At 45.0% G+C, this 25,318-nt stretch overlaps 1 protein-coding gene across 4 annotated transcripts in view; it reads left to right on the forward strand.

The window, feature by feature from the left end:
• Positions 1 to 25,318, forward strand: part of b3gntl1 (UDP-GlcNAc:betaGal beta-1,3-N-acetylglucosaminyltransferase-like 1) — a 320,936-nt gene that overhangs the window by 200,884 nt on the left and 94,734 nt on the right. The window contains exon 1 of one of the 4 annotated variants that reach the window (XM_041217355.1): positions 6,994 to 7,113. The exons of the other annotated variants lie outside the window; for them this stretch is intronic. The gene's annotated coding sequence lies outside the window, so the exon portion shown is untranslated. Of the gene's footprint in view, positions 1 to 6,993; positions 7,114 to 25,318 lie in introns of those variants that run through there. 4 annotated transcript variants of the gene reach the window in all.

The following is a 25,318-nucleotide window of genomic DNA, read 5'->3' on the forward strand; positions in this document are numbered from 1 at the left end:
GGTATCCCACAGTGAGCTTTATGTACAGGACCACAGTTAATCACTGTTGGAATGAAATTTTTCTTTTAATGAGGGCAAGATAAGAGCTAGCCATTTACCTGTTTGTCCATGTTTCTCTTCTTTATATGGTTATCATGGAAAGAGTGTGTCTGCTGTGACTACACCAGCAACTGGGGGTGGAATTTTACAGTCCATTTGTGGTGGAGGCGGGTCGTAAAATGTGGCGAGCCGTTCAAAACCCCATTGACTTTGGCAGGACCGTAAAATCCCCCCGGTGTCAAAGTCCGCTGTGTGCTTCAGTTTTGTAGCAAAATGTGTTTCCCTTGGATTGGTTTACAAAGGCATGTAACTGCTCACCACCAAAGACATAGCTAACATGAAAACTTGAACCTCTCTTATTGCTGAGAAACAATCTTGCTCGATTACTGAGGGATCGCTGCCAATGTAACAGTGTTCAAAAAAATTTGTAGCTTTCGGAGCGAGGTGTTGCTGCAACATCTCCAGTTGGAAGGCGATGTCTTCACCCTTCCCTACTTCCCAATGTTTACACCGACCTATTACAGAAAAGAATGGAAATTGCTAAAGTTTGAAGAAGACTTAATAGGTAGGTACCGAGCTATAATTCTGAAATTGTATACTTGGCTGGCATATAAAGTAGTCAATCACAATCTGATTAAGGCTTGACTTATTTAACCTGTTGATTAGGTAAGCACGATGAGTTGCAGATGAGTCAGGCCCTGAGGGGCTTCAAACTTCATTAACTTTATTATCCTTTTTGGCATTGACAACTATTAGGAAGTTATTTCAGAATTAATTTGCATAAAGCATGTTTAGCTTTTAACCCCTTAGATGCATGTGTTATATCGCTCCTACACGTGAAACACTTCTATCAGTGAGACCTTGCTCATTATGAGCTTAAGTGGTAACCTTACACACAAAATAGTTGATTCAGTGTCACACAAAAACCTTTCATACGTTAATATGCCTGCCAAAACTGGCACAAATCTCTCCTGCTTTCCTTTGGCCTTCAGAAGAACCAACTAATGTAAAAGCAAAATACTGAAATCTGAAATAAAAACAAAGTGTTGGAAAAACTCAGCAGGTCTGTCAGCATCTGTGAAGAGAGACACAGGTTAACGTTTTGAGTCCAGTATGACTCTTCAAAGACCAACCTCTCTGGATTATACACTGAGGGAGAGCTCCCGCAACCCAATGTAAATTTTGGGGGCAGGCCCACCTCCGCATTATTATTTTGGGTGACAACCTTTTAATGAGTATGAGGCGGGACTTCCATCTGCCTCCAGAAGAGAGCCCCGCCTCATAGAGCTGCCAGCCAATCGGAGGCCAGCAGCTCTGCGCCACACCAGGATTGGTGCCCACTGCCAATATTGCAGGAGGCCCAGGAGGACGATGTTCTGGCCCTGGAGAGGGTCCAGAGGATGTTCACGAGAACGATCCCAGGAATGAAAGGCTTAACATATGAGGAACGTTTGAGGACTCTGGGTCTATACTCGATGAAGTTTAGAAGGATGAGGGGGGATCTGATTGAAACTTACAGAATACTGAAAGGCCTGGATAGAGTGGACGTGGGGAAGATGTTTCCATTAGTAGGAGAGATTAGGACCCGAGGGCACAGCCTCAGAGTAAAGGGAAGACCTTTTAGAACAGAGATGAGGAGAAACTTCTTTAGCCAGAGAGTGGTGAATCTATGGAATTCATTGCCACAGAAGGCTGTGGAGGCCAGGCCATTGCGTGTATTTAAGACTGAGATAGATAGGTTCTTGATTGGTAAGGGGATCAAAGGTTACAGGAAGAAGGCGGGAGAATGGGGTTGAGAAACTTATCAGCCATGATTGAATGGCGGAGCAGACTCGATGGGCCGAATGGTCTAATTTCTGCTCGTTTGTCTTATGGTCTTATGGAAGAGGAACCACGGGTGCCCCCAAACCCTGGTGAGTCCAGGATCCCACCAGGGGTTGGTTGGCAGGCCCCTGCAAAGGGGCAGGAAAGGCATGATGAACAGGGCAAGGGGGAGAGTGGAGGCAGTGGGGCAATTCTATGGGGGGGTGGGGGGGGGGAGGTTGATGGGGAGCCTCCGAATGGCACAGGTGTCCTAAGAAGGAGGCAATCCCACTCCCCCCCCAACCTTTCACTGATCGGCAACCCATAGGGTTAAACCTGCGAGGCTACATGGTGGGCACAGGCCTCTCCTGCTGTCCGCTAATCAGAGCATTGAAGGGATGAGACCCTTAATTGGGCATTCATTGTCCTTTCAAGGGCTTCCATTGTGCCATGGGCAGGCACCCCACCCCCACAGCCAATAAAATTGTGGCGGGATGGGTGGGGGGAGACGAGGGTGTGGCATGACACCCCAACCTTATGGGGATATGTGTTCACCAGCCAGTTTTCCAATTCAGCCCAATGGCTATAAACTCTGAATCACGTTCATGAAAAGTAAAGATCAAATACTCTCAAAAGATCAATGCAGTTGGTTTTACTTGATCACAGAGCATTTAACTTTCACCACCTTGGATTACTAAAGGTGCCGAACCAGATCCAGCTCCATTCCACAAACTTATGGGCTGGAGCGTGTGAACTCCAGATGGTGTGAGATGGCGTCCGGGAGCATTCTTCACACCACTGGACTTTAGTATGGTCAGTTATTTATTGAGTTATACTGTTACTTTTGTGGTGTTGTGCACTGAAAAACACATTGTACGACAAGAAGTCAGTGCTATAATTGCACCCGTCGTTGGATGATCCATGACTTGCCATTATGAGCATCTTGGGCTGATTAATCTGTAGCAGCATTCTGTACAAACAATGCTAATAGCAGCGTTCTACAAAACCTTCACAACAGAAAATAGCCATAAATAATCCAGCTGTGAATATCTCCTTTCCACAGGAAGCTGTTAATATTTTTCAATGTTACAAACCTTACTGAGGAATCTAGCAGTGTGCCTCTGCCAACTTTTCTCTAATTATGCTCCCGTGAAGCATCTTAGGTCACTTTGCTCTGATAAAGGCACTGTATAAATGCAAGTTATTGTGCCTATGTAGAAGCTGAAGATCCAATTAGATACTGGGTTGTTTATGACCATTGTATGGAGCAGGATTCCACAGTAACAACGATTGCTAGGAAAGTTCCGTCATTTGAACGTTGCTGCTAACCTTTGTTCCAATGTTTATTACAAATTCACTACTTTCCGATAGGTTAAAGGAACATTCTTTCTCTTCTTTCAGATGCTGGTGGGCCTGCTGTGTAACCCCAGCATATTGTTTTCTAAATTCACATCTCTTAGCATTCTTACTTAATTTTCACCTGGTGTGGTTGTAGGGACAAGCAAGCAGTGATAGGAGCAGATAATCAAAAGATGTCACAGACAAAAGAACTAAAGAACACAGAGGCGTTGATGGTGGTGATATTATCTAAACGAATGTGCTAATTAAGAATGGATGGTAGGGCACTCAAGGTACAGCTCTAGTGGGTGTGGGGTGGAAAGGTTAGCAGGGCATAAAAGATTTAAAAATAATGGAAATAGGTGGGAAAAGAAAAATCTGTATAAATTATTGGAAAAAACAAAAGGAAGGGGGAAGAAACAGAAAGGGGATGGGGATGGAGGAAAGAGTTCAAGATCTAAAGTTGTTGAATTCAATATTCAGTCCGGAAGGCTGTAAAGTGCCTAGTCGAAAGATGAGGTGCTGTTCCTCCAGTTTGCGTTGGGCTTCACTGGAACAATGCAGCAAGCCAAGGACAGACATGTGGGCAAGAGAGCAAGGTGGAGTGTTAAAATGGCAAGCGACAGGGAGGTTTGGGTCATTCTTGCGGACAGACCGAAGGTGTTCTGCAAAGCCGTTGCCCAGTTTACGTTTGGTCTCTCCAATGTAGAAGAGACCGCATTGGGAGCAACGAATGCAGTAGACTAAGTTGGGGGAAATGCAAGTGAAATGCTGCTTCACTTGAAAGGAGTGTTTGGGCCCTTGGATGGTGAGGAGAGAGGAAGTGAAGGGGCAGGTGTTGCATCTTTTGCATGGGCATGGGGAGGTGCCATAGGAGGGGGTTGAGGAGTAGGGGGTGATGGAGGAGTTGTTGTTTTTATAACTTCCTTTTTACTAATTTTCAAGACATTCAACTACACGTAGCCCCCACACATCTTTTCAAAGCACTTTTCTCCCCTTGTCCCACTTGAACTTGCATCCTACACTTCAGTAAGCAACCAAGCTATGAAAAAATGAAAGCTGGTTGACTGAGCCAAGTAAGTTAGCCTGACTAACTATCCAGTAACTCAGGCACACATCATTCTGTCTCAAGGAATCAAACTTCCCAAACATGAAGATCATTTGACTGATTTCCTCACATTGCTCTGACTAATTTCCTGATATTACTAATGCCATTGCAGTATTCTGTATCCTATTAAGAAATACGTCATATTTGATGCAATCATACAGTAGGGCTTAGACAGCAATATGCTTAGAAAAATTAATGTGATCAGAGCAATTCTTGGCTTGTGTTTGCTCTCTTACCCCTTTTCTTTGTCCTCCCCTTTCTCTTGTTATCCTACCCATCCTCTCCATGTTTCTCATTGTTCACCTGTCCTTGTGCCTTTCCTTCTGTCCCTCTCTGCTACTTTCCTCTGTATCTCTGGTACTTTCCCATTTTATTTGTGTTACTGTCCCCTTCCTCTTTCTGTTTCTGTCTGTTATTACATCCACATCTTTGTTACTTTCTCTTCCTCTCTATCACCCACTGGTGTCACTGTTAAGCTGGGGGGCAGCTTTCCACTAACATGCTCGTTGGAAACTCCACAGGATTGGGCGCAAAACTCGCCTGTATTTATTCTCTATCAAAGTCAATGCAGACTAACACTGGGTAAGGCATAAAACCCAACAGTCCACCCATCCATGTGGGTTTATCACTTGCTGAGTTGGGTAAAAATTATCCCCTCTATCTTTTTAATCCCAATTTTAACCGGAAGACAAGTTATCAGTATGGAGAGACAGCTGGACAAGCAGCAGTTTTACTCTGATTCACCAGTGAGAGACCCTTTTAACTCCCTTTAACTCTCATTATAAAATCTACCCTACTGTTTCTTAAGCCAGACTATTGTAGGTCACCAAACGGTGTAGTTATACTGAAATAAAAATGGAAAAATGCTGGTCAATGACAAAAGGTAGGTCAGTCAGCATCTGTAAAGAGAAAAGGTAGATTGGGATATTTAAGATGTACATCTTACACGAGAGGACAATTTAGCCTCACTGATGCGCATCTTTGGGTATGCGTCAATGCGAGAGTGGCAGTGGGACTCAGGTGATAACTTTGGTTGGTGAGAACTGCACACAGCAGAGGACGTTTGAATAGAATGCCGTATAACTCCAGCCAGAGGTCACAGATGAGAAATATGAGATCAATGCCAAAAATTACCCATGTCGACAACACGCAGAAACAATGATGGAAGATTTTTCCTGTGTGCTATGTGAAGCAAAATCGCCAACATATTTAAGAATTTTATGGATGTAACACAAACAGGAAATCTTCCCCCACTATATCAGTTTGAAATCTTTATTCATTCATGGGATGTGGGTGTCAGGCCAGCATTTATTGCCCATCCCAATTGCCCTTGAGAAGGTGGTGGCAAGCTGCTGCCTTGAACTGCTGCAGTCCATGTGGTGTAGGTGCGCCCACAGTGCTCTTAGGGAGGGAATTTCAGGGTTTTGACCCAGTGACAGTGAAGGAATAGTGATATATTTCCAAGTCAGGATGGTGAGTCGATTGGAGGGGAACTTCCAGGTGGAGGTGTCCCCATGTGTCTGCTGCCCTTGTCCTTTTAGATGGTAGTGGTTGTGCATTTGAAAGTTGCTGCCTAAGGAGGCTTGTTGAGTTTCTGCAGTACATCTTGTAGATGGTACACCCTGCTGCTACTGTGCGTCGGTGGTGAAGGGAGTTAATGCTTGTGGATGGGGTGCCAATAAAGTGGGCTGCTTTGTCCTGGACGGTGTCCAGCTTCTTGAGTGTTCTTGGAGCTGCACTCATCCAGGCAAATGGAGAGTATTCCATCACACTCCTGACTTGTGCCTGGTAGATGATGGACAGGTGAGTTACTTGACACAGGATTCCTAGCCCCTGACCTGTCCTTGTAACTGCATAATTTATATGGCTAGTCCAGTTCAGTTTCTGGTCAACGGTAACCCCAAGGATGTTGATAGTGGGGGATTCCGTGATGATAATGCCATTGAATGTCAAGGGGCGATGGTTAGATTCTCTCCTGTTGGAGATGGTCATTGCCTGGCATTTGTGTGGCAAGAATGTTATTTGCCACTTGCCAGCCCAAGCCTGGATATTGCCAGGTCTTCCTGCATTTGGACATGGACTGCTTCGGTATCTGAGGAGTCGCGAATGGTGCTGAACATTGTGCAATCGTCAGCGAATAACCCCACTTTGATCTTATGACGGAAGAAAAGTCATTGATGAAGCAACTGAAGATGGTTGGGCCAAGGACACTCCCCTGAGGAAATGTGGAGTTGTAAGCATTATTTTCCATAATAATAGTCTGAGTGTTCTATTTATCTGCGTGTCATTCTATCAGTGGCATTAGGTAAAACCACATGTTGAGCCTCGGGATCTTTTGATCCAGTCTGTCTGCCGGGAGACAGAAGAATACAATAGGCTGCATGCAGTTTTGTAACTCACCCTGTAATCAGTGCAGTCCAGTCATGGTTAGGCTTGAACAATTATTCTAATCCCTGTTTTATCACTAGATGAGATCTAAATCATGTGGTGTTGTTTTTATAATCCTCCGCTGCCAGGTGATCCAGATAAATAATTACTCCGCCAAGATTGGCCCCAACTGCTTCATTTCCTGGTTTATGAAACACTTGAAGTTTAAAGGGCGGATTACAGGGTAGATTTTCTACCCCAATACTTGTGTCAACGTACCTCACACGCTGTGAACAAGCCGGGAAAACCATCACTTTTGTTTATTAGTTGTATGAGGAGCCACATTTCTGATGCATGCTGCATTGTGCAAGGTACCCTGGACAAAGACAAAGACTAGTAAAATCTAGAAAGTGTGTATTCCAAGCTAGATGATAAGCCAAAATAAATAGGATTTACTGGTAAATGTTATAATTCTGCTCAATATCCCGTTAGTGTAATTTTTGGAAAAAATACTTTCAGTAACACTGGGGTATGGTAATTGTAACTCTTTTGATGGGTTAAAATAGGTGAAAGTGAATCGGCACCTGTTTTTTACAGTTCCCCTGATTTTAAAATTAGAAATTAAAACTGGGAGAGCTCATATGGGCTGCCAACTCGCCATCACACAGTGACAATTACCCCCATTGAGTGTACATCAGGTCCACAGTGGGCACCAGTGTCACCTCTGTCACAACCAAAATAGACATTGAGGATTTCGCAAAGACTTACTCACTAACAATAGCTGTGAGAAGTGATTAGAATTTACTGGATGTCCCAAAAAACTATTTGGGTGACATTTAAATGAGTGGATTTAACAACGGCACCCTTTTGTATACTTTACTTTATACATAACCACATGAGGCTTAAGCCAGCTGGAATGTTGCGCGAGTTGAGTGGAATGCCTGAAGTGGCAGCTGCGGTGAAGGGTGGGTGGGTCCCGCAAGGCATCGAAGCAGTCACTGACTAAAGTCACCAAGAAACCGCCTAAGAAGCGGGGAAAATCTGGCAAGCATTATGTGTACAGGGGGCTGATCCAGGTCCACCCTTCCACCAGGATCTCGTCCAAGGCCATGAGTGTTATGAATTCCTTCATTGTCAACGTTTTCGAGCACGTCGCCTGCGAGGCCTCGCCCCTCATTTACTACAACAAGTGCCGCACCACCTCCGAGATCCAGAGCACCGTCTGCCTCACGCTGCCAGGGGAACTGGCCAAACATCATGTCTCCGAAGGCACTAAAGCAGTCACCAAATTCACCAGCTCAGTTTCGGTCGATCATTCTAAAGATAAGGAAGTTACCTTGTTTATAGCAGTCAAGTTAATTGGAGTAAAGTAGCAGCAACCAGTTCACTTGCTTCACTGCACTGCCACCTCTGGAGACTGCACAGATCATCAAATGGGTGCTGGGTAATGTGTATCGGGTGTTGCTGGGTCGCGTGTGTCGGGTGTTGCTGAGTCGTGTGTGTCGGGTGGTGCTGGGTCGCGTGTGTCGGGTGTTGCTGGGTCGCGTGTGTTGGGTGTTGCTGGGTCGCGTGTGTTGGGTGTTGCTGAGTCGTGTGTGTCGGGTGTTGCTGGGTCACTTGTGTGTCGGGTGTTGCTGGGTCGCGTGTGTTGGGTGTTGCTGGGTCGCGTGTGTCAGGTGTTGCTGGGTCGCGTGTGTCGGGTGTTGCTGGGTCGCGTGTGTTGGGTGTTGCTGGGTCACGTGTGTTGGGTGTTGCTGGGTCGTGTGTGTCGGGTGTTGCTGGGTCGCGTGTGTTGGGTGTTGCTGGGTCACGTGTGTGTCAGGTGTTGCTGGGTCGCGTGTGTTGGGTGTTGCTGGGTCGCGTGTGTTGGGTGTTGCTGGGTTGCGTGTGTTGGGTTTTGCTGGGTCGCGTGTGTTGGGTGTTGCTGGGTCGCATGTGTTGGGTGTTGCTGGGTCGTGTGTGTCAGGTGTTGCTGTGTTGCGTGTGTCGGATGTTGTTGGGTCGCGTGTTTCGGGTGGTGCTGGGTCACGTGTGTGTCGGGTGGTGCCGGGTCACGTGTGTCGGGTCTTGCTGGCTCACGTGTGTGTCGGGTGTTGCTGGGTTCCGTGTGTCGGATGTTGCTGGGTCACGTGTGTGTTGGGAGGTGCTGGGTCGTGTGTGTCGGGTGTAAGAGGTAAGTTGCTAAAATTGCTTTTAGGGTTCCTTCATTTGGTTTTGGTGTGTAACATTGATGGTTCCTTCATACCAGCTCACTATTCTGTGGTGGGCAAAGTTTCCTAATCAAAACCCTTGTGACCTATTCAGTAAAAATATAATTATAGATTGAAATCATATGGTCCATGAAGTCAGCAACCTGATTCAGAGTGAGTTGCATGTGGCATTGGGATGCCAGAGGAAACTCTTTTGCAATCTTGGCAAAAGCACAACAAAATGATGCAGTTGTAACCACAACATAATCGTGCTAAAAATAAGTCTGTGTTTCATTTTGGTGCAACGTCACCCCAATGGGCAACAATTGCAGTTAACCAACCCTTGAACCACTGGGATGTTCACCAAGGGAGGGGGGAGGGGCAGGTTGGTGGGGAGGGATGCTTGATATCATCCGGAGGCGATAACTGAGAACAGTTTTAGGCAGGTACCAAAACTATCAAGGTTGAGTGCAAATAGGCTGAGAGATTTACAGTTGGGAGCTGCCTACCTGGCTGAGCTGTTTGCTTGTAGCAAAACAGGATTTGATGGCCAAGGAAGGCATGTTCATAATGGGGCCAAACAGGTCAAGTATCAACCTATAAATCTTTCCAACAAACGCCAGTGAAAGGCAGTAAGAGCAGGAGAGGTTCCTGGTCAGCCATGTGATAGAAATCATCACTGTCCGTAGCTCCAGACTACAGCATGCACGTAAAAGCTTGTTGCCGCAGCAACTTGAATTCCTTGCGGAGTCAGTTGGCTGGATGACTGGTGTGGATCACATTGGTGCCAACAGAACGAGGTTTGATCCCTGTTCTGGCTGGGATGGATTCAGGACCTCTCTCCTCGTCCTACCCGTGATGGAATGTGGCTGTAAGGCTCGGACCTGCCTATGAACAGAGGACTTGGGAAGAAGGATATATATTATCTGATGGTTATTCTCCTTCCAGAGATTTCCAGCCAGGAATGTTATATCCCTGCCAACCATTTTCTGCTCACCTAAGAGTCGGACCAGTTAACAGGAAAAGCTTGAGAGCAGGTGAGGTAAAACTTGAAATGTGCCTTACTTCATACAGCGACAGGTATAGCACTGTGAAGGATAGTTTTGGCCTTAGATGATGTTGAGATGGAAAGAGAAAGGGAAACGAAACTCACCCTATTTTTATTGAAAAAAAAAGCCCCTTGAAAGTACCCTGGATTAATAAAACCCAGCTGCTTGCTGTTAAACTGCATTTTGAAGTATTACTCTGATCAAAGTTTATTTGGAAAGAAAATTTTTCCACTGCCAGTTGACACTAGAGTAAAGAAAAAGCAAAAAAAGAAATGATTGTTGACTTTTTAGAGAAGATTAGAAAAAAATTCCAGATGTTTATAAAAGTTGATAGGCCTAGTTTGGTACTTGGCTGCAACATTTAAAATAAAACCTTTGTGCCAGGCATAATTTCCATCAATTTTCACCTTGTACGACTGAAAGATTGGGAAATGTTGGGGAGAGAATAGTGTTTTGGATCAGAATGTGATGATCTGTTTGTAGTGCTGACACACAGTTCATGATGGAAGGAGTGCAAATGGATTTGAACAACCCATATCTGTATGGGCAGCAGCTCCAGAGTACACACATTTCTCCCGCTATAAATGCCCCAATCATTAAGATTAGCATCAGCGTCAGCTCTCAGCCCACTCTTGATCGTGGATCAGAAGCCCAAATCAGCAAGTTCAGAGTTCAAGTTGCAAATGAGCAGAACACAACGGTTTATTTCCTTCTTCACTAAGGCTTTGATCTTGCCGGCAAGCAGACATTCAAATCCCCAGCATACCTGTCTCTCACTCGCTTGCAGTGTACACATCTAGTGACTGAATGCTTTCAGGTATAAATTTCAGTGCAGTCCTTGCACGCACAGCAAAAGGACTTAAACTTCGGGAATCCCAATCCCATGAACAATTTTATCCCTTTTAACTTTTTGCAGGACAAATGGATTGGCCCGGTGTGAGACTGCAACCACCTTCTTTAAAGTGCTCCTCCTGTTTTTTAAACTTGCTTAACATTGTCAAATTAGTTGGGCACCTTTCACCAGCGTTGCCTACGTAAGATGCTGGGCATCACATGGAGAGACAACAAACATCACCAACGAAGGTGTGCTACAGAGGACTGGTCAGAAGCACCTGTGGGACATCATGACAGAGAGACAGCTGATTCTGACAGGACATGTATTTCAGCTCCCGGACATACAGCCCACCAGAGTGGCAGTAGAATGGACACCACTAGATGGAAAAAGAAGATTGTGCCGACCAAAAAGGACATGGAAACATAGAAGCATAGAAACTAGGAGCAGGAGTAGGCCATTCAGCCCTTCGAGCCTGCTCCGCCATTCAGTATGATCATGGCTGATCCTCTATCTCAACGCCATATTCCCACTTTCTCTCCATAACCCTTGATGCCCCAAGACACAAAAAATTATCAATTTCTTTCCTGGATATACTGGTGAAGTACATTTAAGGAGGACCTTCAAGAGTGGGACACCACCTGGGCTGGAGCGAAACAGATTACGATGGACCAGGGCCGGTGGTGGAGTCTTGCTGCCCCTTGTCCTGCACAAGTTGGGAGGAACTAAGACCAAGTCTAAGTAATGTTGTTACACAGAATGGGCTCCTCTGTGGGATTCTTGGACTTAGAAAGTTTTCTTTATCCAGTTGAGTGCTTTGGATGAAGGATTGGTGCGTTTTATTTTTAGCCAATTCAAATCTTCCAGTTCTCCCTCCCTAGGTTTACAATATGGATCTCTCTGGTTATAACCAGCTCTACCCCTGGTCTTTGGCTTCACCAGCATTTTCAGGCAACACTCCCTCCACTGCTCCCACCCATCACTCCCATTTCCAACCCCCAGACTATCTATTCTCCGCCCTCTTACGATGTTCCACCTTTCCCCACTTCCCTCTTACCCTACTACCCTTTCCTCTTCACCTGCTCTCAAGCTAATTTCTTCTCCGTCCCCACCCTCTTACCCTGCCCTACTCTTCCTTCTTCACTCCATCGTCTTCCTCATGCACAAGCACCCCGCCCCCCACACCACCTTCTGAATTTTTGGTAGCCATTTCACAAATAGACCGAGATCCAAGGGTTTTTAACAAAATTGACCAGAGTGACAAGTTAGCAAAGGTTTTTGTCGTCGTTGTCAGTTTCCCTTCGTTATGAATATGGTTGTTTCTTGCATGCGTACAGTTACCTGTTGTGCATTCTAACATGTCTGTGGCACCCCATTGCAGAGCTGCATCGCTTTCCACGGTGTGACAAAGGATTTTGTTGGGACTGCCCGGTCTTTCTAGCTGTATGTCCGGGAGCTGAAATACATGTCCTGTCAGAATCAGCTGTCTCTCTGTCATGATGTCCCGCAGGTGCTTCTGACCAGTCCTCTGTAGCACACCTTCGTTGGTGATGTTTGTTGTCTCTCCATGTGATGCCCAGCTTTTGCCTTTAGCTGCCTGTGCTCTTTGCTGCTCGAAGGAAACAAAGCCACTGCCTGAGATCGCTCCCGTCCTGTGCAATTTTTCCCCAGTTCATGGCGGACATGACACACATTCCCTGAGGTTCGCCTTCAAGGTGTCCTTGAACCTTAACCTTGGCTTACCTTGCACACGGTGTCCAGGTTAAAGTTGTGAATATGTGACCGTCTTAGAGATTTTATAGTCAGTCATTTGCCCACTCCATCTGAGCTGGGCTGTAGAAGTGCTTAAATTCCAACATTTCTGCTCTTTGTAGCACCTCTGTGTTGGGAAATTTGTCCTCCCATTTGATCCCATGATGTTCTGAACACATCTCATGTGGGACCTGTCTGGCTGCTTAATATGCCTGGAGTAGTTAGTCCATGTCTCACAGGCAGAGAGGAGGGTAGGTGCTACCACAGTTTTGTACACAAAGTTTTGTTGTAAGTTTGATACCTTGTTTCCTCCACAATCTCTTGCATAAACTAGCAAATGCTGAGCTTGTTCTGATGTCTCTATTTGCCAAATCACTGCCAAATGCAGACATTTCTGGAGATTGTGCTTCCAAGATAGATGAAGTTATTTACAGCCTTCAGGGTTGTGTCATTGACAGTTATAGTAGGTGGGGTACAGTCAGAATTTGGTGGTGGTTGGAGGAGTATCTGTGTCTTCTTTAAGCTGATGATTATCCCATAGTCATCAGTCGCTTTTGAAAAACAGTCGACGATCCTTTGAAAGCCACACTCACAGTGTGACACAAGGGCACAGTCATTGGCAAACAGCAATTCCCATATCATCATCTCCGTTTGGTTGAGGATCTCAGTCATCTCAGGTTGGAGAGAGTGCCATATATTCCATTAACATTTCTATCAAATGCCCCATAAGACATGGCAGCAAAGAATATACTGAAGAGCACAGGAGGGGGATGCGTGACATACCCCTGCTTCACACCACTTGCTACATCGAAGGGGTCAGTATATTCACCACAGTCAGAGTCTCTGGCCATCATTCCATCGTGAAACTGCTCTATCAGGACATCCAAAACTGGCTAAGATTTTCCCCGAGGTAGCTTAATTTACTGTGTCCAAGGCCTTTTTTCAGATCAACAAAGGCACAGTTAGAGCCCATCTGTTGCTCACAGCATTTCACTTGTATTTGCTGATCATGTTGTAAGTGTCTCTGCCTTTCCTGAACCCACTTTGACTTTTTTTTTAAACATATTATTGATTAGGATATTAACCACCCTTCTTCTGAAAAAGAAATCACCGTTAAAGGTAAGAATGCTTCCTTTTTTCCAGTGGAAAAATGATCAAAACATCCTGAAATGTGACAGGCTGAAGAGAAATCTTTTGAGAAATTTGGAATTTAAGCGTGAATTGTTAGAAACTAGACAAAGAGCACCAGAGAGCCAGGAACTTCGCAGCTGAACAAGTGATGGAGCTGAGGGAGAGTGGATAGGAAGAGTCGCACAGGGGGTATGCAGAGACCTAAGGTAGGATAATGCTCAAATAGGGTCAGGCAACTCCATGGAAGGAATTGAAAGTGAGAAGTGAAACCCTGAAGTGAATTCACTAGGGGCACAGGCAACCAGTGGAACTCGGGGGGTGGGGGTGTGCAGGGTGAGGAGGGAGGGCTGCAGCACTTTGGCTTGCTTGCCTTTCAAGTCTTACAATGTCTTGGAAAGTATTGGTTCAGTCTTGTCTCAAATTAATGAAGACATAAACCAAGGTTTTGGCAGCAGAGACTTCATTCTTGGCATGTGGGCATCACTGACATGGCCAGCATTTATTGCCCATCCGTAGTTGCCCTTGAGAAGGCGGTGGTGGGCTGCCTTCTTGAACCATGGTTATCCATTCAGTGCAGGCACTGCCACAATTCTGTTTTGTAGAGCTTTCCAGGATATTGACCAAGTAACAATAAAAGGATGAGGAATGTTCACATGAGGTAGGAGTGAGGGTAGTTGATGAGCTTTACCACTCTGGTACCAATGTTATTGTATTACCATATTGTAGCACACGCTGACTGCTTATTCTACATAAGCCACATGTCTGTCTTACCATTTTCACCTTCAGTAGACTCTTGAATGTGTTTTGACCTTTCACCTTGATGTTTCAGTTGCGATCACTGTGATTTGTTTCTGTTGCAAAATAAACTGGAAATACAGGCTTTGTCACAATGCTGCTCCTCCAAGTTCTCATTAGTAAAATGGGTGACTCCGACTGTCAGATGTGGTGTTGCTACTTTCATAGTCAAATGAGAAGGTAGTGGATTGCTGCCAAGGTTAGAGAAATCTTTTCAAACCACACGGCAAAATGTCATGATAATGAATCTTAGACTGGAAGGTCTTCCCAAATCTAGTGGCACATGAGGCAGACAAAGTATGTGCTTATGTCTGTTTCCATGGCTAGTTTTTTTACCCTGGAACAGGCCACCAGGCTGCTGCCAGAGGCAATAGCTTGAGGGGCACCACTCCACATCAAGCATTGCTGACCAGGAGACTCTCCCACTCTTTACCCCCTGTCACAAGCGTGTTGGAAGGATTTACAGGTTGATAGACCGTTTGGCTACGTTATGAAAGCACCTTCCCGCCATCAAGTCCTGGAGCTTCTGGCTCAGAGATAGGGACGCTCCCCACTGCACCGCAAGACCTCCCTCATGATAATGAATGCACGGAAAGGAATTTAACAGCAGTCAATCTTTTAAGTTCAGATGATGTCTGCTGGCACTTACAAGCGGTCGGCAGCTGTGGCTCAGTGGGCAACACTCATTGCTTTGTCCTAAGGTTGTGGATTCAAGACCCAATCCAGAGACTTCAGCACAAAATCCAGGCTGACAGCCCCCCAATGCAACACTTCCCTGTCGCATTTTCCCAAACACTATGGACTTTCAGATCAACAGTTGGCAGGAAAATGGAGCCATCTCCCTGATGAGTTCTCGTTTAAATGTAAGCTGGCAGCTTCCAGCAATGTTGGCGGATACTCCCTGTAGCTAGTTCGCTGATTGCCAGGTAGGAAACCCAGCTCAGCTGTCAATACTTAAGCCCCCTGCCTGGAGCTCCTTAAGCAGGAGGCGCACTTTTCGATGTTGGCTACTGGGAAGTCATTCTCTGAACCAGCGTGCAGCACCACATCATCCAGGGTCCGCAAATTCCCTGAAGCAACAGTGGAGCATCAGGAAAGAGTTTGTTTTCCGCCTCTTGTGGTAATGGAATTATCAGAACTATCCCAGTGAAGAAAAATGTTTCATCCTGAGTTTGGGGTCTGGATGGATTCCTTTAGGCTTTGCCTGTTACCCTAAGAATGCTAGCATAGGCTGTTGTTCACAAAGACCATTATTGTGTATTTACAGATCCATATATGCATCGCCATACGTTACATGAGGTTATAGTTCTGCTTCCCACCAGATCTCAGTCTCGTAGTCATGTGACATTGCATCATAGCCACATAAGTATCAGGCCTTCCTGATGTTAGCCCTTTACCCGACAGAAAAAGCAACTTGCTAGAAGCCGCTTAAGAAATCAGAATATATATAGCCTCTAAAATAATTTTCAAATGATCCAAGTTGTCAAAGACCCATAGCGCAATACAAGCAAAATGTCACCTGGAACATTCCGGCATCTTACCTGAGAGCAACTGAGGACCCCTCTGCTGGACATGAATCGACTCCCGACTACCATCCATGATTTGTGGGTGGGATGAGAAACTGGGCAATAGCAACATATGCAGAGATCAAAATGGAATCAGCTGTTGATTGTGTCATTTGGCACTAATTTCCTGCTTTTCTTCAGCACGTCTGCCTTTTTCTGACCAGGAACTCCAGCCACCTGAATCGAGGGCCTCCTGAAGACCAGACAAGCAGTGCTAAATTGGCAGCATCGGCGAAGAAGAGCACAGTTGACGTTTCGAGTCCTCATGACCCTTCAACAGAACTGAACAGTTCTGTTGAAGGGTCATGAGGACTCGAAACGTCAACTGTGCTCTTCTCCGACGATGCTGCCAGACCTGCTGAGTTTTTCCAGCTATTTCTGTTTCTGTTTTTGCTTTGGATTTCCAGCATCTGCAGTTTTTTGTTTTTATTTATATAAGCAGTGCTAAATTGCCAGTTCTGCTCTCCATCTGACTTCCATCTCCCTGCCAGCTTATTTTTAGTGTAACTGAGGTGGGTGTTGGATCAAAATAATCACCATGGCATTTTCCAAGTATCAACCACAGATTATTATTCCTTCACCAAGTTTCAATAATAACCTCAGTCCCTGAGTGAACGTCTACAGGAATGAACAGCTGGGAGTGTGATGACAGATGGAAATAAAAATAAAACTCCCCCACAAATTCCAAAGTATATGCCATTTAAAAAATGGAGAGAGAAAGTGATTAAATTTTATTCCCGGGATTTAGATAACAATAAACTGCTCAAACCTTGCTCATTTTTCTCAATCCAGAGATTAGATAATTTTATTGCAATCAATCCTCTACTAGATCCTTCGCAAATATCCATTTTAGTTTGATTAACCTAGTGCTGAAACTCTTTACTGTTTCAGTACATTAAATCCTCACTTAAAGTTGTGGTTGCGTTGCTGGAAATCGCAACTTTAAGTGAAACAACTTTATACGAATCATGGGCCCCCCGTAAATGTTAAAGCTGGAATTTGGTTCCGTTGGGCATTTCCGACCCAGACAAATCAGGGTCCAAGTTGAAATACTGGACCGTACATGTGCATCCTTGGCTGAAGTAACTTGCAAAATAAAATAAATCACCAAATATAAAAGAAATACTGCAAATTTCAAATTAGATAACAACACTTTTTCTCCCTACAGTCCCTTGGGTTCGGGGATGACTTGCTTCCACTCCAGCTCGTTGGGTTCTAAGGTGTCCAATGTGCAATCTCCAGCCTCTGCCACATGTGGGCAGGTGTTGCTTGGAAGGTCAGTTAGATCAGTTGCTTGGTGGAATTTGCACTCTCTCCACCGCCTTGCCTAGGCCTCTGCATGTTCCTGACACAGTCTCTGTGCTCAGCGCCTTTCCAAGTGAACCCTCTCCCATTTTGGTCGGTCACCGTGAGTCGGTGGAAATGTTTGACCTCTTCGGGAATGTTTCAGGACACCCCTAAAGTGTTTCAGTGGTGGTTAATTTGAGTGATTTGCAGCCTTAATGCTGATCCTCACTGGTTTTAAAATGGCCCCTCTGCTTCATCTGCTGCAGACTTCTAGAAGGGAAGCCTCTTAAATGTTACCTCCTGTATTTTTTGCCCAAACAAGCCCTGAGACCAGAAAGGCAATTTTACTGTACCTAGCTCTCTGAAGTTCCAAAATTGAAGTCCGCTTGAGTCAAGAAATGGGCCTTTGCAGGCTTCAACTTTTTGCTTGCAAAAAAAACCTCCTGCTTTGGATACATATTCTTTCTTCAGAACTTGTATATACAATCCTCCCATGGCTAAAGTGCCGAAAATCAAATCAAATTACCAAGGGAGTGCAAAGAATGACCTTTTTGACGTCAAAACGCAAAACGCTGGAAATACTCATCAGCAGGTCTGGCAGCATCTGTGGAGAGAGAAACAGTTAACGTTTCGAGTCGAATATGACTCCTCTTCAGAACAAAAACCTTGTTGATGGCTTGTAATGGTGTTGGAGAGCCTTGCTGCATTGCTGTAGACTGAAGCAGGGTAAAATTTCCAGGGGGAATGAGATAGAAACAAAAAGGTGTTGATTCCTTTTCAAACTAGTAACCCGGGCTCACTAATCAACAGCACTCTGTCAATAGCTGTCTAAGTGATGATTTTGTTATTATTTCAGACCTGACCCTGCTGTCAGAACCAGACTCCACTCATAACTCTCAGACCTAAGCCCCTACTCTGAGACCCAAATCCTGCTTTTGAGACCTTGCTTGCCCCCTGCTCCAGCTGTCTCTGATCCAACCTGGCCCAATTTCACTGCTGTTGAATAGGAAGTACATGAGATGCTGTATTGACTTAAGTTGTAGTCGAAAATATCTATCTTGGTTATGTATTCTACAAACTTGTGACAAGCAGTGCGCAAACAGTGTTGGTGAGATAAAAAAAGAATTATTACCTACCTTGAACCACATTGCAAAGGCTTTTATTCACATGAAATTGTTCATTTCAATCTCCAAAGCACCAGGAAAAACCATTTAATATAAACAGGATTTCACATTACCTCCTACATGCCATAAGCACACTTTTTGTTCTGAAGCAATATATTGTCTAAGCCACCCCATGCAATGCCAAGGAAGGCCTTCTTTGTAAACTGGTTCAAAATTTTGACAAACAAGACCCAGAGCAATACTTTCTCAATTGGCAAGGTAGCAGAGGATTTCTGGCACATTTATAGAGCCATATGTCAATGAGAGTCAGAACCACCAAGAGAGGAGAGATAGGAAATTGGAGTAGGACAATCTTACAGACAGTCTTCCTCAGCATTGTTTCTGTTTACAATAATCTATTGGACAAATTTCCAGATCATTACTAAAGACTCTGAGACCCGCAAAACATTTGCGGTCAAATTATCTTCATTGCAACAGTATATCTTTAAATACAGGACTTCTAGTTATTCTTTCACTAAAGGCTTTAACAGAATCAAAACTCACTGTGGACAATCTACATAAAGATGTCCATGTGGCTGCCTAGGTATATAAATGCAAATTTTGCCAAGATAGTTATATTATAGGCATAGAATACCAAATTGGGAACTGTTTTCTCTTGAGTTGAAAAGTCAGGTTTACACCTGATGGGTTCAATGTTAATCAAGGAATAAACACACCATTTCCTTGAAATCTGCTTGTTATAATTTTAACTATCGTCAAAGAAATCAGCTTCCCAACTACCAATCTTGTTCCATGACAATGTCCCTCCTCAGGATTCAAGAATCATAGCTACACTCCTTCCTTGAGTCTAAGTTACGGGCAGAAGGCGGGCAAATGGGGTTGAAAAACTTAACAGCCATGATTGAATGGTGGAGCAGACTCAATGGGCCGAATGGCCTAATTTCTGCTCCTACGTCTTATGCTCTAAGTTTGTGCTGTGGAATGTCCATTGTAGTTGGACTGTGTAGAAATACAGCCCAATGTTGATGTACTCTTTTCCTTTAACTGACAGCTTTTCTAAAACTTTTTCTTTCAAATCTAATGAATATTCATATTGAGCAGAAAGAATAGCTTTTGCATAATAAGTTGCATCAAATAATTGTGCCTCCCAGTTTGCCACATCTAACCAATTCCATTATCTCATCCACCCCTCTCATGCCATCCTTTTCCTTCCATTACCACCCACCCCCCCCCACTCCATGCATTTGCCATCCTTTTCTTTCCGTCTCCATCCTTCCCATCCCATCCCTCGTTGAAACAATCTCTCCAGCCAGGGTAGTTTGGGTTCCCCTTAACCTTTTGCTGTTTTCGTTCTCCACTAACACTCTACCCGATCACCGCCACCAACCATTGACAACCACAAATGTGCCAGTCCTCTGTGCGCCCCACATGCCTCCCTGTGCGCCAGACACCACCCACCAAATACACTCACCAACAGACGGAGCCCTTGAAACTGACCGATCAAAAAAAGTCTAGACAGACAAAAATCTGGGTATTATTATTGTAGGTTAGAAAACAGTCCGAGCCTATGTATTTTCCTGCAGAATCCCTTCATGATAATTGCACTTGGAGTCTCTCTGTGAGTTGATAGAGATTGAGAAAGTGCCTCAACCAATTCTGATAAATGAGAACTGGAGAGCGGAGACCTGACCAAATGAGACGTCTGTTTATGTCGCTGAATTTTCTGCTCTGTTTGCAGCGCTCATTTTAGGTGGAATAACAGGATTGCTGTGAGAGACTGGTAATTGCATTAGAACATGATTTAAAACAGCATTTTGCAAAACTGCTTTGTGCCTTAAGACCTTAAACTTCTGGCGGGGGTATAACTTTTGCAGCAGTTTAAACCGTATTGGGTGGGGCTGTGCCTGTAAAAGGTGCATTATGTGAGTCACAAAAAAGAGGTTGTGGGAAAAATATCTCGAGGCAGGTCTAATGTGAGCCTGATTACATCATCAAAAACATAAATTCTTATCCAGAGAAATATATCATTGCAGTCTTGGTGGCCTAAATAATGGAGACGAGTGGTCTAATCAGGGCTTTTAAGAATCAGTCTGAGACCCATTTAGAGTAATTAAACAAACGTAAATAACTGAGATGCCATTTCACTGAACAGGTTTATTTTCCTTTCACGCTGTTCCAATTGAAGCTGCTGAAAAAAATCCTTTGTTTTATTTAACCTTTTATTGCTTCTCATTTCACAAGTGCCTGCTTGTGTAGCTGTTTTCTTTCCCCCTGGTGAACTCTGCTTGTGACAGGATTTCAATCGCATTGACTTCCAAGGACTTTTTTGTTCTTTTAGCGTTTCCCTATAAACGATCCCGGACCCTGAAGCCGCCGGGAGACACTCAGCCCAAAATGGTGGAAGCACGATTTCAGTGTTCCCAGCTTGGTAACTTGTGCCCTGGTGCAGACTGATGGATTGCCCTGAAAGACCCCATACTCTCCCCCCCCCCACCCCAAAACACAAGACAAAGTCCGCCCCATCGGATCGGAAAATTAGCTGGAGAGCTGTAATGCGGGGGCTGGGTGGGGGGAACTGCAGGAGCAGGAAGCACCCTGGGGTGGGGGGTGCTGCAGGAGCAGGAAGCACCCTGGGGTGGGGGGTGCTGCAGGAGCAGGAAGCACCCTGGGGTGGGGGGTGCTGCAGGAGCAGGAAGCACCCTGGGGTGGGGGTGCTGCAGGAGCAGGAAGCACCCTGGGGTGGGGGTGCTGCAGGAGCAGAAAGCACCCTAGGGTGAGGGTGCTGCAGGAGCTGAAAGCACCCTAGGGTGAGGGTGCTGCAGGAGCTGAAAGCACCCTGGGGTGGGGTTGCTGAAGGAACAGAAAACACCCTAGGGTGGGGATGCTGCAGGAGCAGAAAGCACCCTGGTGTGGGGGGTGCTGCAGGAGCAGAAAGCGCCCTGGGGTGGGAGTGCTGCAGGAGCAGAAAGCACCCTGGGGTGGGGGTGCTGCAGGAGTTGAAAGCACCCTGGGGTGGGGTTGCTGAAGGAGCAGAAAACACCCTAGGGTGGGGGTGCTGCAGGAGCAGGAAGCACCCTGGTATGGGGGGTGCTGCAGGAGCAGAAAACACCCTGGAGTGGGGGGGTGCTGCAGGAGCAGAAAGCACCCTGGGGTGGGGGTGCTGCAGGAGCAGGAAGCCCCCTGGGGTGGGGGTGCTGCAGGAGCAGGAAGCCCCCTGGGGTGGGGGTGCTGCAGGAGCAGGAAGCACCCTGGGGTGGGGGTGCTGCAGGAGCAGGAAGCACCCTGGGGTGGGGGTGCTGCAGGAGCAGGAAGCCCTCTGGGGTGGGGGTGCTGCAGGAGCAGGAAGCCCCCTGGGGTGGGGGTGCTGCAGGAGCAGGAAGCACCCTGGGGTGGGGGTGCTGCAGGAGCAGGAAGCACCCTGGGGTGGGGGAGTAGGATGCATCCGGCTGAAACAAACGAGAGTTTCATTTTCTGCCCGACAACTTTCCAAAACTCTACGTTCCTTCCAGTTCTGCCCTTTCAACAATCCTAATTGTCAAAAGGTCACCATTGGTGGCTGCGTTTTCAGCAGTTTCGGTCCTGAACTTGAGAAATCCCTCCCTAAAACTCTCTACGGCTCTCTGCCGCCATAAGACACTCATTAAAACCTACCTCTTTGACCGAGCTCTTGGCCACCTGTCCTACTATCTCCTTACGGGGCTCAGTGTTAAAGTTTGGCTGATACTGCTCCTGCATAGCAATGTAAATGCAAGTTGTTGTTGTTGTGAATATTGGAAATTAGGATGCAGCATGAAGTTATTTCCTGACATTGACAGGCACAGGACACTGACTGGCCTACACTTCCAATTTCTGTGCAATTTTCCATGGACTGCGCTTTATCATAATTTATCATATTTAATCATGGCTTCCACTACATCTGAATGAAAATCCTAAAACCAGTTTCTGGCAGTTTGGGGGGAAATTGCACTCATATACTAACCTCCCGCTTCATCCTTATCCAAACTGCTTCGAAGTAGCAGTGTCTTTGTGACATTTCCTTCCTTCCCACAAAGCAACGATAAGCCAGTCAGTTTAACCTCTGTGATGGGGAAAGCTTCAAGCAACAATAACCTGGGACAAAACTAACAATCACTTGGACAAATGTGGATTAATTATAGAAAAACAGCACAGATTCCCAAAGGCAGATCATGTTTTAATAAGTTAAGTTTGTTGATGAAGCAAAAGAGGGTCGATGAGGGTAATGAGGTTGATGTGGTGTACGTGGGACTTCCAAAAGGCATTTGGTAAAGTGCCACATAACAGGTTTGTCAGTAAAGTTGAAAGCTGTAGAATAAAAGGGACAGTGACAGAATTGATGTTAAGTTGGCTGAGTGATAGGAAACAGAGTAGTGGTGAATGAGTTGTTTTTTTGAACTGCAAGATGTATAGTTGAGTTCCCCCGGGTCAGTGTTAGGACCACTGCTTTTCTTGATATATATTAATGACCTAGGTTTGGGTGTGCAGGGCGCAATTTCAAAACTTGCAGATGACACAAAAGTTGGAAGTTTTGTGAACGGTGAGGAAGATAGTGATAGACTTCATAAGGACATAGACAGGCTGGTGGAATGTGCAGAGACATAGCAGCTGATATTTATTGCACAGAAGTGTGAAGTGTTTAGTTTTGGTAGGAAGAACAAAGAACGGCAATATAAAATAAGAGATACAATTCTAAAGGGATTGCAGGAGCAGAGGGACCAGAGGGTATACTCTTGAGTACCAATACAGACATTAAACTAATTAACAAATTAACTAATAAATAAGTTAACAGCCCCTTAAAGGGGCACAGTATTAAAAAAAATGGACAAAACTTTAAAGGAAACTTATTAAATTAAAAGAATGTTCCTGGGGCTGGGGTTGCACAGCAGTCCATGCGGCGCTCACCAGTCACTGGAGGACTCGAGCGTACTGGTGAACACCACATGCTCCCTCTGTAGGGACACCCGAGCATGAACGTGCCGTGGAAGAGGGGCAGATAGACGGGTCTAATGAAATCCTCAACCACCCACTGATATTTTACCCTGATATTTACTACTTCGTATACAACAGTGCAGATACAGGGGCCAATTTTACTGTCTGCTCCAGTCATATGGCATGCACTTCAAAAAGTGCCCAACTTGCCTGAAGTTGTTTTTTTTTTAATTTTTTGATGGGATGTGGGCGATGCTGGCAAGGCCAGCATTTGTTGCCCATCCGTAATTGCCCTTGGACTGATTGGCTTGCTTGATCATTTCAGAGAGCAGTCCATCCCACGCTTCAACAGCGACTTTGCTTCAAAAATCCTCAATTGGCTCTGAGGTGAAGTCCTGGTGGGACAAGCGCAAGTGCTAAAGAAGTGTGAGCTATTTTCTTTCTATTATGATGCAACCATGGGGGCAAAATGGGATTTGGCTGGGGACACAAAACAAATGGTATTGTATCGGTTGCCCATTATAAGGGGTGTGAACAGTGTGATATTACCCATTTTGGATCCTCTGCCCAAGTCCAATTTCATCCCCAATAAATATTTTCCAGGCTGCTTTGTCAAAGTCAGCCATTTTTTTTTCAAGCATTTATCTTGAGCACATCCATTGTCTTCAGTGACTGGTGCAGCTTTATCTAGAGACACATTTTTAGTAAATCCCTCGGGTTATGTCATTTGGTCACATTTGCCCCACTTCTTGCCTGACAAAAGAAATGAATTTAGAGTTGCACACCACATCCAGATGGACCAGGCCATTCATAGTGCTCACCCCAAACTTAACTTCCCCTTTAAAAGCAGTACAAGCAAAATTGTAAATGTTGTCTCCTGTAGTTGGGAGTCTGTTTGAAGGCTGAAGCTCAGGCTTTGATGGCAATATTCAATCATCTGGGCTCTCCTCTAAACGTTATATCGTGGGACCCACTCACCTGCTTTTGACATCACAGTATAAGTCTTGCAACTTTGTTTAATCCCATTCTCAATCAAGTCTTATTCTGTAGTCATGACATCTTAATAGCCATTTACAGCCTTTGATCAGGATCATTTTTGGAGCCACCTTTAACTCTCTTTAGCATCGCTCTGACTTGGTTGAAACAACATATAATATGATCATGATAGAATGAGTAAAGAGTTGCTATTTCATTTTGTGGTTTATTTAACACTTAGTAAGCAATTCTGTCTCATTTTAATTTTTTTTTACATCAAGCTCCTTGGTTAGTGAATGGCCTAATCACTCCCAGAAATCACGAGTGTAAGAAACTTTAAGGCATTTGTTATGTATTTCTTCATTACAAGCTAAAAGATAGATGACATTGGAGCTTTGACCCATTCGCCCTTTTGTTATTTTAAACTAGAGCAGTTTAAACAAGGATTATCTGTTTCTAACACTCCACTGATTGATGGTAAATACTTCTGACTCTGATTTGAGATTGAGCACATGGACAAACAGGAATTGAGAAGCAGGAACAAACAACAGTGGAGATAAGGCAGCACAGGGCTTAGTTTACTGGAGCAGATTTTATCAAGCAGGCTGTGTGCGTTTAAATTGCGACGGCACTCGGTAATGGTCTGAGTAAACAAATGGTGTAAAAATTCCATAGTAGCCTCACGCAGCAAGGGGGAAGGTGCTCTTGCACTGCTGCAACTTCACATTTGTTCAGAGTTTACTGCCACTTTAAATTAAAATGGATCAACTTTAGTTCAATAGATTGTGGACCTCAGAGTCCTGGCATGAAAGGCCAGCCATGTGCCTTCTAATTATTGCTCATGTGCAACATGATGTATGTTGATAACTCCAATACCATTGTCTGATTGTCTGTAATGACCATATTGAAATGATTGTGTTGATGCACCTCGTGATTCATGTGTAAAAGTTGAATTTGATTGTACCTTTTGTGATGGCCATTTAGAAATGTTTTGTAATGTTCTTCCAGATATTTTAT

The sequence above is a fragment of the Carcharodon carcharias genome, chromosome 22 (assembly GCF_017639515.1).
Source record: "Carcharodon carcharias isolate sCarCar2 chromosome 22, sCarCar2.pri, whole genome shotgun sequence".
NCBI classification, from domain to species: Eukaryota; Metazoa; Chordata; class Chondrichthyes; order Lamniformes; family Lamnidae; genus Carcharodon; species Carcharodon carcharias.